Source organism: Bombus flavifrons, unplaced genomic scaffold, assembly GCF_040668555.2.
Source record: "Bombus flavifrons isolate JBK064 unplaced genomic scaffold, iyBomFlav1_principal scaffold0168, whole genome shotgun sequence".
Classification (NCBI taxonomy): domain Eukaryota; kingdom Metazoa; phylum Arthropoda; class Insecta; order Hymenoptera; family Apidae; genus Bombus; species Bombus flavifrons.
In genome coordinates this window covers 6349-22868 of record NW_027184913.1, presented here as the reverse complement: position 1 = coordinate 22868, position 16520 = coordinate 6349, and the positions used below count along the sequence as shown (strand labels likewise).

The 16520-nt window shown below is 35.1% G+C and overlaps 1 pseudogene; it reads right to left on the bottom strand.

The window, feature by feature from the left end:
- Nucleotides 1-57: 57 nt before the first annotated feature.
- On the bottom strand, nt 58-3126 carry LOC138189543 (SURP and G-patch domain-containing protein 1-like; annotated as a pseudogene).
- Between the last annotated feature and the right edge of the window lie 13394 nt (nt 3127-16520).

Here is a 16520-nt window from a genome sequence, read left to right as displayed (position 1 = left end):
CCAAGTTTTTGTAGCATGTGAAATCCTAAAGAATTGCAAACTTCGTTAATTTGGTTGTCAAACATAACTTACTGACAAAAAGATACATATACATTTTAATATATGTAAATACATGGACGCGCAAAGAAAGGCAGGCTGCGTACCGATGTTATCTTCTTTTAGTTTGTACTCCTTGTAATCGCTAAGGTCAGGTTCCTTCCCTTGATTAACTGCGTTAAATGGTTCCATAAATTTTTTAAGTTCATCCGGTGGCAAGATATCACCAATATGATGCTTTCCTTCTGCTTGGGCCGTCAATTCTTCAGCCCACATTTGAGTAGCCTCCATTTCGGCAGATTTGAGTTTGTGTTCCCAAGTACCACCTTCCGTCTCTTCGTCACTGTCGTATTCGTATTTGTGCTTACCCTGTGCTTCTAAACGTCTTACTTCTTCTCTTTTTCTTAATAAGTTTTGGTAGAGAAGATTTATCTGAATGAAGGTTAGAATAAACGGTGAGTGAGTTGGCAGAAATTACACATAGTTGAATTAACAAAGTACTAAGCTCGATCTTAATCTTAAATCTTAAATGAACGCTTGAAATAAAACAATTTTAAAATAAACAATCTTGTCACCTTGTAATGATCTTCGGCTTTTTTCCTTTGCTCTTCAGTGAGATCTAACGTCCCCAAAGTTGGTCGTGCATATTGTATCAAGGCTGGATCGTTCCTTGATATTTTAGTTAACATAGGGTTCTTTGTTTCCGTACGTTGCACTTTTGGTGATGGAATTATAACAGCCGGTTGTCCAATTTGTCCAGGAATCACGATACCTGGCTGTGAAAAGCCACTACTACTTTGCTGTTTATTATGGCTGGTTAACGTGTTCATTTCTGCTACAGGCACCTTATTATCTGGATCACCCATCGGCTACGTCTTTTTCGTTTACGTTCTTCCTTGTTGTCTTCCTTTGATCGATCTGTAGAATTGTTATCGCTCTCTCTCTCTCGTTTCTTTTCTGTTTAATGTACAAATAATTATAATCAATAATGGTAGATGATGACACGATGCAAAAATAAATATACATTATATATACCTTGTGGTGAAACATGCTTGTTAGAGGTAGGACCTTGATCGCTATCGTCATTATCGCTGAGAGCTTCTTCCGGACAATAGAGTTCCGCGCCGGTGTTTTTATTTTCCTTAACGGATTTTTCGGTGCGAAATTTTGCCAATCCCCTGTACTGCATATAGGCTGCACTTTGCTTTTGGTGCAGAAACCTTGATTAAAACAAAACTTAAAACTTCTGACGAGTAACATAGTCTCCTAAATTAAATTCCTTTAGATTAAAAGAGACACAATAAAGAGGGAAAAAAATAAAAGAAAAAAAAAGAATAAGAAGAAAGAATAGAAGATAACAGGTGTTTTATAAGAAAACAGCTCGTATATTCGTATGTTCGTCCAATATGTCACGCCTTTGATTCGTCAATTACATTGAAGAATTTAGGTATTGTCTTTGTTTTATAAAAGAAATATTTTATAAACTAATTAGGGGAACATACTCTAACGTATGTTGTTTTACAGAGGATAAAATAGTAATTATAAATAATTGTAAATAAGAAATGAAGATAGACATTCACGTTTTGGACGCACGATATATGTATGATTAGAAAACTTATTGGTCAAATTTTAATTACAATTTCACGTATCGTTATTATCAAATATTATCGGTAAGATTTCGCTATTTGATTAAAAAGGAAGTAGAGAACGGAGAAGTGATACAGACAAAGCAAGCATTGTAATACATTACACCTAGATGCTGTATCTAGTGCTTGAAATAGAGCAATGTTGTACAAAAAAGACGAACGAACGATACGTAAGGTGAAATAAAGAAAATGTGATATGTGCAAACGCTACACGTATAAAGACACTATAGATGGGGGACCAGAGAGGACAGTAGTTACCATAATTTAGGATCTTGGGCATTCTTCTCTCGTGCTTCTTATTCGATTTCATCCCCACAGTCAGTGACGATGCGTGCCAGCTGCTCAGCCTCTAGGGGACACACTTAGAAGCCTTTGTCAGACATGCGTAACAACGCTAAAAGCTCTGGATTTTGTTTTTGTTTCTGTAGTGTAGAACACGTATTCGTCTAGACGAATGATCAGCACGAATTTGCTTTTTGCAAGTTTCGTATTCGCCCACGCGTCTTGTATTCGGCGTATCGCGCGCGCGCATACGCATACGCACGCACACTTACATATTCTGGACTGCGCGAACAAGTAATCCATTTTACAAGAAATAACTTGTTCTTCGTAAATATAAACATGCGGCGATACGCCGAAACGAAGAAATAAATGAAAATAATCGACATATCGTACCTAGCTGTACAGAGGCTTGTAGATCAGTCAATGGCCTCACTGGTGGTGGCACTTGTACATTAGGTGGTCCCATAGGTACCTGAGCGACTTGATTAGGAAGAGGGTAACTGGTCGACATTAAAGAAAGCGGCGGTCTGGCGTTTGGAATTAAGGAAGGGGGTGGTACATTCGGAGGTGGAATATTAAAATTGGGCGCTGGAATTGAATTCCTATTCGAGGCAACATTGTGAACTGGTGGTGGAGCGGACATCATCACAGATGGTATTACATTTGGCTGTGGGACGTTTGGGACATTTGGCACGTTTGATGCATTCGGTACACTGACCACGATTGTCTGCGTAGCCGGAATCGATATTACGCTTGGTGGCATTTGTGTCATTCTCGATAATATATTAGGAGGAGGAATGTTTGGAGGTGGTAAGTTTATAGGTTGTAATAGTGTAGGAGGTGGTACACCGCATTGCTGTCCGGTTGAAGCTAAGTGTCGTCGCGTACTCGATTCTGATGACACCAATAATGTGGACGATAACGAAGATAATGACAAAGAAGTTGATGGCGATGATGACGGTAACGACGACGACGACGACGACGTCGACGACGACGACGACAACGACGACGACGACGACGACGACGACGACGTCGATGACGACGACGACGACGAGGGTGACGACGGCGGCGGCGGCGGCGGCGGCGGCGGCGGCGGTGGCAACAATAACGACGACAACGACGGCGGCGGCAACAATGACGGCGACGACGACGACGACGGAGTCTAAACAATATATATATATATATATATATATTTATATATATATATATACGTATACGTACATATATATATATATACATATATATATATATATATGTATATATATATATTATATATATATATATATGTCGGGGTGAGATTGGAATTTTGGGCGCGTGACAATTCTTCACGTGAGTTATCCATTGTTTGACACAACTAAGATTATATTTCACTTATACACAAGTCTGTTACAAAGATTAACAAATAATAAGTCTAGAGAATAATAAACTTAACAAATAATGAAGTTAGCGAAAAATATATTGAACGAATAATAAATTAAACAAATAATAAAGTTAGTGGATAATAAGTTGATCGGTTAGTAAGTCTAACAGATAATAAAGCTAATGAGTAATACGTTTAACGGATAGTAAGTGCAATGAATAATATGGTTTACAAACAATAAGTTAATAATCGTTATAAACAATAATTTGAGTTCAAACGAATCCACGATCAACGGGATGACTCCTTACTAAGCGCAGACTGATCTTAAGCACAGAAACACGACGTGTCACTCTCTAAAGCAGTCACAAGACGAATGCCAGTCTCGTGGAGATTTTTCTCCCTGTACGATTGCATTTTGTTTTCTATACCCGTTTGGAAGCATCGAGAAGGTTCCAAACGCCGTTGCTAGGCACACTCGTTGGAAGCATCGAGAAAGTTCCAAACGCCGTTGCTAGGCAGTTTCTGCCTGGAGTTTTGATTACTAATACAATGTATGTCCCATTGCATCGGCACCTCCGAGGCAACATCACACGTGGCTAGGCCCGCTCTCGAGGTCGCATGCCGCCACAACCACATTTCTCGGAGAACACATACAACCACTCCAGACCTCCGTTAGATAAAACATCCATCCCGTGACCGTGGCTACGTTCGGCGACTAATTGTCGCCTCGAACCCAATCTTGATATCACAAATCTCGAACAATTACAGCTATGATAAAACCCAGGCTAGACTACTAGAAGATGTTCCCAAAATTTCCAAGGAACGGCTTCGGCTTTCCTTTCATCTCCGACACGGCCATTCTGACTGTCACACGTCCTCGTGTGTAGCTAAAATACAGAGTTTTTTTTTTTTAACATTAGACTCGTTGTAACTAATATTATCTACCATTCAGTTAAATGTTCCAAATAAGTCAAGGGTCCAGTTTGACAGCAAGATTCCGTTCGAAGGTTTAACAAACAAAGAAATGAAAGAGAACTCAAATTGGTAGTGTCATAGTTTGTATTTCGAAGTGCTAGTTGCATTCTGTGAGTCACCAGTCAGACCGCAACGACACGACAGATCATTTTCGATTCCGTACACCGGTGAATCTCAGATTGTTGGATCGTGTTACCACATTGGGCGTACTACGAAAGCGCAGAACATCTCACTGGACATATTACAAAAGCGCAGAACATCTCACTGGACGTATTACGAACGCGCAGAGCACCACACTGGGTGTATTACTAAAGCGCAGAGGGTCACAGTGGACGTATTACGAACGCGCAGAGAGTCACAGTGGACGTATTACGAACGCGCAGAGCATCTCACTGGACGTATTACGAACGCGCACAGCACCACACTGGGTGTATTACTAAGGCGCAGAGGGTCACAGTGGACGTATTACGAACGCGCAGAGCATCTCACTGGACGTATTACGAACGCGCACAGCACCACACTGGGTGTATTACTAAGGCGCAGAGGGTCACAGTGGACGCATTACGAACGCGCAGAGCACCACACTGGGTGTACGACCACGACGTGGTATTAATGATCCTCTGAGGTCCGTGCACTCGCATCGTTATTATCGCCGTCGCTGTCATCGTCGCAGACGTCCAACTCATCAGGAACGCAACTATTTGGCATTTTTCTTAGTTTGTCATGTCTGTCCTTGTATGTCCGTTTACCGTCTAAGGTCTTTAATGTATATCGGTCCCCTTCCAAAATCTCTGCTATCACGAATGGACCCCTGAATTTCGGGTCCAACTTCGTTTGGTTCCTTTCCTCATTTTTTCGTAACACAAAGTCACCAAGGTTAAACCTAACTATCTTGGCTTTCGTTTTGTCGAACCTGTCTTTATCATAGCTAGCGCAAGTCTCCATGTTCCGTATCGCCTGTTGTCTTACACTGGAGATGTCTACTTCCTTTTCCTCGACACTATCAGACAACGTTAAACCGTAGGGCCTTGCTGCCTTGCCAATTAATAACTCCAGAGGACTTGACTTAGTTACACGATTGGTGGTGCAATTCAAGGCTAACTGTATCTCGCCAATCGCGTCTTGCCACGTTCGCCCGGTCGTTTCTACCGTCGAAAACATATTTTTTAGGGTGCTCATAGTACGCTCTACCTGTCCATTGGCCCTACTAGCACCGGTTGCTATTAAGTGGAGTTTAATGTGCCTATCTTGACAGAAACTTTGGAAATCTTTACCCGTAAAGCATCTCCCCTGGTCCGCTATTACCCGGCAGGGGTTACCGAATAAAAATATAGCGGACTTAAGCGCTTTAATGGTATTTAGGGAGTCTATCTTACGGGTATGGTGCAAATATACGAACTTGGTGAAGGCGTCGACCAGCACAACGACATATTCCTTCGAGTCGCTTTTACCACTTAGTTTTCCCGTGATATCCATGTGAACCGTGTGCCAAGGTATGCTGGTCTTAGGTATGGGATGTAGTTCGGCTTGTGTTTTGCCTGAACTAGCCTTTGAAACTCGACAAGCATGACAGTTCTCGACGAATTTGCGAACGTATTTCGCCATTCCCTCGAACCAATAATACTCGTACAGTTTCTCGAGCGTTTTATCCCATCCTAAGTGCATAATTGACTGGTGCACATGGTTGATCACGGACCACCTAAAGCCTCTTGGGACAATGGGCAAGCAGAGAGTTCTGCCTCTCCTTTGTATCTTACGATACAGGGTGCCGGATCGTAATTCGTACGTGTTCGCAACGTCGTCCGCAAGCTCGTCGTTCCGCAACTTATCGACGATTTCCATAATTTGAGGATCGCGACGTTGCTCCGCCAAGAGCCAATCTTCGGAAATTTCGGCCAGATTGATTTCTTTTTCGGCAATTTTGACGATCGTACGGTGATCCGAGTCTACGGGGTTCCGCGAAAAAAAATCGACGTGAGCCATTCGTCTGCCTTCCCGATACATAATGTCAAAGGTAAAAGTTTGTAGGTAAGCCCACCACCTGTAAATCCTGTCATTCAAATGCACCTTATTGCTGGATGCCTTCAAGGAATTGCAATCAGTAACGACAAGGAATTCTCGCCCGTGTAGATAGTGGCGAAAATGCTTGACGGCGTTTACGACTGCTAACGTTTCTAGTTCGTAGGAATGATATCTAGATTCCGTTGGGCTAGTCTTTTTGCTGTAATACTCTACTACTCTATTTTTACCTTCGACCTTCTGCATTAGGATAGCCCCGTAGCCTTCTGAACTAGCGTCGGTGTGTAGCTCTATTGGGTAATTGGGATCAAATATCATTAGCACCGGTTCATCGGTCAGAATAGAAATTATTTTTTGCCTTATCTTTTCATGTTTATCCGTCCAATTTATGTTCTTGTTACCGGAAGTGAGTGCATACAAAGGTTTCATTACTTGTGAGAATTTTGAACGAATTTTCGAAAATAAGAAGCTAGACCGATGAACTGCCGAAGCTGTGTAACGGTCGTCGGTGCGGGTAAAGAGCTTAAGGCGTGTATTTTTCCCGGGTTGGGGCGAACTTCTCCGTTACAAATTACATAACCCAAATAGAGTACCGAGGTCGTTAGAAAAGAACATTTTGCAAAGTTAAAAGAGAATCCGGCTTTTACAAGGGTATCTAATACGATGTCCAATCGTTCTAGGGCTTGATCTACCGAGTCAGCGATAATTAAGACGTCATCCAGGTAAACTATGACGTATGAATAAGCAAGGTCGCCTAAGGCTTTGAAAATGGCTCTTTGGAAAACGGCTGGTGCATTTTTCAACCCAAACGGCATCGTTACATATTCGTACTGACCGTCGGGGGTGACGAACGCTGTATATTCAGTGGAGTTAGGGTGAATAGGGATCTGATGAAATCCACTGGCCATGTCCAAGCTAATAAAGTATCTCGCACTCTGCAATCTCACGATTTGATCAGCAATAAGGGGTAAGGGATACCGATCCGCGACCGTGTTTTTATTTAGCGCCCGGAAATCTACACACAATCTGTCCGATCCGTCCTTCTTCTTCACGAGTAACATGGGGCTCGCGAACGGCGAATTACTAGGTTTTACAATTTTTGCCCTAATCAGTTCACTTATCCGCTCGCGCACTATTCTCCGCTCTTCCCCGCTAAGTCTGTAAGGACTTCTCTGTACGGTGACATTAGGGTCAATCAACCGAATTTCTAACTGGCCCGTACTCACACGCGTCCGCGGGAAACCCGTAATAAATGACTCTTTGAATTTTTCAAGGACAGAGATCAATCGATCTTTGTCGTTACCAACTACATCAGTGTTGATCTCGTTAATGTTGACCGCATCTTCCACGACTTTGCTACAGGCGTTAACCATTTTTGTCTTGCAAATATCGACGCTATTTCGTGTAATATTCACGTCAAAACCTTGGCTCAAAATTTCACGACCAATCATGATACCATATTTTAAGTAGCTATCAGCAAGGACATGAAAAGTTATCTCCAGTGTAAAACCGTTAATACATACAGTGGACAAGATCTGAAGTGTACTGTTAACACAAGTATTTCCTATACCTCGCATTACTACTACATCAGTCGTTCGTTTGCCAGAAAATTTCGAAGATATAGATTCTTTAATTAACGAGCATTCAGCTCCGGAATCGAAACAAAATGGGTACGACTCACCCAGATGACTTAAACTACCAGCTGGAGACTCCACCATGCAGGAGTCGACTCGTTGTTCGTTCTTGGAGCCGGTTTTCTTGTGCTGCAGTAGCGGACAATCAGGTGCGATATGGCCCTCCGCCTTACACTTGAAGCAAACCACCTGGGGCGATGTTGCCGGTCGTCTTCCTTCCGGGCGTTGTGTATTTCCTCGCTGCTCTTTCTGCATCCTACTGCGGCACTCCGCTATTCTGTGTCCGTGTTTACCACAGTAGAGGCACTTCACGTGGTGGGCCGACGGCTTGTGTCTTTTGGCTTCAGGGCCCGTGGAGGTGTCGCTCGTCGAAAATACGGGCCTTTTCGCGAAAGCAGTAGCTCTCATTTCGTCTAAAAATTGGTCCTTGGTCTTGATATCCTTCATAGCTGCTATCTCTTCGATGCGCTGATCCCGTGAGCTCAGGTGATAAAGAACGACAGCGTTGATTACTTCAGCCATAGTGGCATTTTGCCACTTCGTCTCCAGGAGGGAACGGAGACGGATGGCGTACGCAGCCATGTTTTCGTCCTCTTGTGGTGGTTCTCTGAGTGTCTTCATTAGCGTCGAGGTTGCCGTATCTTTGCTACCAAAACGTGTAATGAAAAGTTCCCTAAACGTTGGCCAGGTAAGCCCTTCGCCGGTCACTATCTGCGTGAGCCAATGCGCTGCACGACCCTCTAGAGCACTATTTAAAACAGAAACTAATGCAATGTCTTGCAGAGGATTACCCTTCATAAGCAGGTCCACAGTCGAGCACCATGCGGCTGGATCGGCGCCCGCGATCGCGGGGTTAAAACGTGGTAGCACGATGTTTTTAGGTTCCGCACTTGACTTCGGCGCCAGCGTCTGAATTAACTCGCGCATGATGGCCATATGTTCTTGTATTGTCATAGTCGTCACTGATCCCACTTCTGATGTCGGGGTGAGATTGGAATTCTGGGCGCGTGACAATTCTTCACGTGAGTTATCCATTGTTTGACACAACCAAGATTATATTTCACTTATACACAAGTCTGTTACAAAGATTAACAAATAATAAGTCTAGAGAATAATAAACTTAACAAATAATGAAGTTAGCGAAAAATATATTGAACGAATAATAAATTAAACAAATAATAAAGTTAGTGGATAATAAGTTGATCGGTTAGTAAGTCTAACAGATAATAAAGCTAATGAGTAATACGTTTAACGGATAGTAAGTGCAATGAATAATATGGTTTACAAACAATAAGTTAATAATCGTTATAAACAATAATTTGAGTTCAAACGAATCCACGATCAACGGGATGACTCCTTACTAAGCGCAGACTGATCTTAAGTACAGAAACACGACGTGTCACTCTCTAAAGCAGTCACAAGACGAATGCCAGTCTCGTGGAGATTTTTCTCCCTGTACGATTGCATTTTGTTTTCTATACCCGTTTGGAAGCATCGAGAAGGTTCCAAACGCCGTTGCTAGGCACACTCGTTGGAAGCATCGAGAAAGTTCCAAACGCCGTTGCTAGGCAGTTTCTGCCTGGAGTTTTGATTACTAATACAATGTATGTCCCATTGCATCGGCACCTCCGAGGCAACATCACACGTGGCTAGGCCCGCTCTCGAGGTCGCATGCCGCCACAACCACATTTCTCGGAGAACACATACAACCACTCCAGACCTCCGTTAGATAAAACATCCATCCCGTGACCGTGGCTACGTTCGGCGACTAATTGTCGCCTCGAACCCAATCTTGATATCACAAATCTCGAACAATTACAGCTATGATAAAACCCAGGCTAGACTACTAGAAGATGTTCCCAAAATTTCCAAGGAACGGCTTCGGCTTTCCTTTCATCTCCGACATATATATATATATATATATATATTATGTATATATATATGTATATATGTACGTACATATATATACGTAAATATACATATGTATATATATATATGTATATATACATATATATATATATATATGTATATATGTATATATGCATATATATATATATATATATATATATATATATATATGTCGGGTGCACATTGGAATTAGGATTGGGGCGTGAAACGAATCGTCGTTTGGTTTACGCATTGTCGATCACCATATAACGTATAACGTTATATAGTATTACGTTATAACGTATAACGTTATATAGTATTACGTTATAACGTATAACGTTATAACGTATAACGTTATATAGTATTACGTTATAACGTACAACATTATATAGTATTACGTTATAACGTATAACCTTATATAGTATTACGTTATAACGTATAACGTTATATAGTATTACGTTATAACGTATAACGTTATATAGTATTACGTTATAACGTATAACATTATATAGTATTACGTTATAACGTTATATAGTATCACCATATAACGTATAACGTTATATAGTATTACGTTATAACGTATGACGTTATAACGTATAACGTTATATAGTATTACGTTATAACGTATAACGTTATATAGTATTACGTTATAACGTATAACGTTATATAGTATTACGTTATAACGTATAACGTTATATAGTATTACGTTATAACGTATAACGTTATATAGTATTACGTTATAACGTATAACGTTATATAGTATTACGTTATAACGTATAACGTTATATAGTATTACGTTATAACGTATAACGTTATATAGTATTACGTTATAACGTATAACGTTATATAGTATTACGTTATAACGTATAACGTTATATAGTATTACGTTATAACGTATAACGTTATATAGTATTACGTTATAACCTATAACGTTATATAGTATTACGTTATAACGTATAACGTTATATAGTATTACGTTATAACGTATAACGATATATAGTATTACGTTATAACGTATAACGTTATATAGTATTACGTTATAACGTATAACGTTATATAGTATTACGTTATAACGTATAACGTTATATAGTATTACGTTATAACGTATAACGTTATATAGTATTACGTTATAACGTATAACGTTATATAGTATTACGTTATAACGTATAACGTTATATAGTATCACCATGTAACGTATAACGTTAGATAGTATTACGTTATAACGTTTAACGTTATATAGTATTACGTTATAACGTATAACGTTATATAGTATTACGTTATAACGTATAACGTTATATAGTATTACGTTATAACGTATAACGTTATAACGTATAACGTTATATAGTATTACGTTATAACGTACAACATTATATAGTATTACGTTATAACGTATAACCTTATATAGTATTACGTTATAACGTATAACGTTATATAGTATTACGTTATAACGTATAACGTTATATAGTATTACGTTATAACGTATAACATTATATAGTATTACGTTATAACGTTATATAGTATCACCATATAACGTATAACGTTATATAGTATTACGTTATAACGTATGACGTTATAACGTATAACGTTATATAGTATTACGTTATAACGTATAACGCTATATAGTATTACGTTATAACGTATAACGTTATATAGTATTACGTTATAACGTATAACGTTATATCATATTACGTTATAACGTATAACGTTATATAGTATTACGTTATAACGTATAACGTTATATAGTATTACGTTATAACGTATAACGTTATATAGTATTACGTTATAACGTATAACGTTATATAGTATTACGTTATAACGTATAACGTTATATAGTATTACGTTATAACGTATAACGTTATATAGTATTACGTTATAACCTATAACGTTATATAGTATTACGTTATAACGTATAACGTTATATAGTATTACGTTATACGTTATATAGTATTACGTTATAACGTATAACGTTATATAGTATTACGTTATAACGTATAACGATATATAGTATTACGTTATAACGTATAACGTTATATAGTATTACGTTATAACGTATAACGTTATATAGTATTACGTTATAACGTATAACGTTATATAGTATTACGTTATAACGTATAACGTTATATAGTATTACGTTATAACGTATAACGTTATATAGTATCAACATGTAACGTATAACGTTATATAGTATTACGTTATAACATACAACGTTATATAGTATTACGTTATAACGTATAACGTTATATAGTATTACGTTATAACGTATAAGGTTATATAGTATCACCATGCAACGTATAACGTTATATAGTATTACGTTATAACGTATAACGTTATATAGTATTACGTTATAACGTATAACATTATATAGTATTACGTTATAACGTATAACGTTATATAGTATTACGTTATAACGTATAACGTTATATAGTATTACGTTATAACGTATAACGTTATATAGTATTACGTTATAACGTATAACATTATATAGTATTACGTTATAACGTATAACGTTATATAGTATCACCATGTAACGTATAACGTTATATAGTATTACGTTATAACGTATAACGTTATATAGCATTACGTTATAACGTATAACGTTATATAGTGTTACGTTATAACGTATAACGTTATATAGTATTACGTTATAACGTATAACGATATATAATATTACGTTATAACGTATAACGTTATATAGTATTACGTTATGACGTATAACGTTATATAGTATTACGTTATAACGTATAACGTTATATAGTATTACGTTATAACGTATAACGTTATATAGTATTACGTTATAACGTATAACGTTATATAGTATTACGTTATAACGTATAACGTTATATAGTATTACGTTATAACGTATAACGTTATATAGTATTACGTTATAACGTATAACGTTATATAGTATTACGTTATAACGTATAACGTTATATAGTATTACGTTATAACGTATAACATTATATAGTATTACGTTATAACGTTATATAGTATCACCATATAACGTATAACGTTATATAGTATTACGTTATAACGTATAACGTTATAACGTATAACGTTATATAGTATTACGTTATAACGTACAACATTATATAGTATTACGTTATAACGTATAACCTTATATAGTATTACGTTATAACGTATAACGTTATATAGTATTACGTTATAACGTATAACGTTATATAGTATTACGTTATAACGTATAACATTATATAGTATTACGTTATAACGTTATATAGTATCACCATATAACGTATAACGTTATATAGTATTACGTTATAACGTATGACGTTATAACGTATAACGTTATATAGTATTACGTTATAACGTATAACGTTATATAGTATTACGTTATAACGTATAACGTTATATAGTATTACGTTATAACGTATAACGTTATAACGTACAACATTATATAGTATTACGTTATAACGTATAACCTTATATAGTATTACGTTATAACGTATAACGTTATATAGTATTACGTTATAACGTATAACGTTATATAGTATTACGTTATAACGTATAACGTTATATAGTATTACGTTATAACGTATAACATTATATAGTATTACGTTATAACGTTATATAGTATCACCATATAACGTATAACGTTATATAGTATTACGTTATAACGTATGACGTTATAACGTATAACGTTATATAGTATTACGTTATAACGTATAACGTTATATAGTATTACGTTATAACGTATAACGTTATATAGTATTACGTTATAACGTATAACGTTATATAGTATTACGTTATAACGTATAACGTTATATAGTATTACGTTATAACGTATAACGTTATATAGTATTACGTTATAACGTATAACGTTATATAGTATTACGTTATAACGTATAACGTTATATAGTATTACGTTATAACGTATAACGTTATATAGTATTACGTTATAACGTATAACGTTATATCATATTACGTTATAACGTATAACGTTATATAGTATTACGTTATAACGTATAACGTTATATAGTATTACGTTATAACGTATAACGTTATATAGTATTACGTTATAACCTATAACGTTATATAGTATTACGTTATAACGTATAACGTTATATAGTATTACGTTATAACGTATAACGATATATAGTATTACGTTATAACGTATAACGTTATATAGTATTACGTTATAACGTATAACGTTATATAGTATTACGTTATAACGTATAACGTTATATAGTATTACGTTATAACGTATAACGTTATATAGTATTACGTTATAACGTATAACGTTATATAGTATTACGTTATAACGTATAACGTTATATAGTATCAACATGTAACGTATAACGTTATATAGTATTACGTTATAACATACAACGTTATATAGTATTACGTTATAACGTATAACGTTATAACGTATAACGTTATATAGTATTACGTTATAACGTATAACATTATATAGTATTACGTTATAACGTATAACGTTATATAGTATCACCATGTAACGTATAACGTTATATAGTATTACGTTATAACGTATAACGTTATATAGTATTACGTTATAACGTATAACGTTATATAGTGTTACGTTATAACGTATAACGTTATATAGTATTACGTTATAACGTATAACGATATATAATATTACGTTATAACGTATAACGTTATATAGTATTACGTTATGACGTATAACGTTATATAGTATTACGTTATAACGTATAACGTTATATAGTATTACGTTATAACGTATAACGTTATATAGTATTACGTTATAACGTATAACATTATATAGTATTACGTTATAACGTATAACGTTATATAGTATTATGTTATAACGTATAACGTTATGTAGTATTACGTTATAACGTATAACGTTATATAGTATTACGTTATAACGTATAACGTTATATAGTATTACGTTATAACGTATAACATTATATAGTATTACGTTATAACGTATAACGTTATATAGGATCACCAAGTAACGTATAACGTTATATAGTATTACGTTATAACGTATAACGTTATATAGCATTACGTTATAACGTATAACGTTATATAGTGTTACGTTATAACGTATAACGTTATATAGTATTACGTTATAACGTATAACGATATATAATATTACGTTATAACGTATAACGTTATATAGTATTACGTTATGACGTATAACGTTATATAGTATTACGTTATAACGTATAACGTTATATAGTATTACGTTATAACGTATAACATTATATAGTATTACGTTATAACGTATAACGTTATATAGTATCACCATGTAACGTATAACGTTAGATAGTATTACGTTATAACGTATAACGTTATATAGTATTACGTTATAACGTATAACGTTATATAGTATTACGTTATAACGTATAACGTTATATAGTATTACGTTATAACGTATAACGTTATAACGTATAACGTTATATAGTATTACGTTATAACGTACAACATTATATAGTATTACGTTATAACGTATAACCTTATATAGTATTACGTTATAACGTATAACGTTATATAGTATTACGTTATAACGTATAACGTTATATAGTATTACGTTATAACGTATAACATTATATAGTATTACGTTATAACGTTATATAGTATCACCATATAACGTATAACGTTATATAGTATTACGTTATAACGTATGACGTTATAACGTATAACGTTATATAGTATTACGTTATAACGTATGACGTTATAACGTATAACGTTATATAGTATTACGTTATAACGTATAACGTTATATAGTATTACGTTATAACGTATAACGTTATATAGTATTACGTTATAACGTATAACGTTATAACGTACAACATTATATAGTATTACGTTATAACGTATAACCTTATATAGTATTACGTTATAACGTATAACGTTATATAGTATTACGTTATAACGTATAACGTTATATAGTATTACGTTATAACGTATAACATTATATAGTATTACGTTATAACGTTATATAGTATCACCATATAACGTATAACGTTATAAAGTATTACGTTATAACGTATGAAGTTATAACGTATAACGTTATATAGTATTACGTTATAACGTATAACGTTATATAGTATTACGTTATAACGTATAACGTTATATAGTATTACGTTATAACGTATAACGTTGTATAGTATTACGTTATAACGTATAACGTTATATAGTATTACGTTATAACGTATAACGTTATATAGTATTACGTTATAACGTATAACGTTATATAGTATTACGTTATAACGTATAACGTTATATAGTATTACGTTATAACGTATAACGTTATATAGTATTACGTTATAACGTATAACGTTATATAGTATTACGTTATAACGTATAACGTTATATCATATTACGTTATAACGTATAACGTTATATAGTATTACGTTATAACGTATAACGTTATATAGTATTACGTTATAACGTATAACGTTATATAGTATTACGTTATAACCTATAACGTTATATAGTATTACGTTATAACGTATAACGTTATATAGTATTACGTTATAACGTATAACGATATATAGTATTACGTTATAACGTATAACGTTATATAGTATTACGTTATAACGTATAACGTTATATAGTATTACGTTATAACGTATAACGTTATATAGTATTACGTTATAACGTATAACGTTATATAGTATTACGTTATAACGTATAACGTTATATAGTATCAACATGTAACGTATAACGTTATATAGT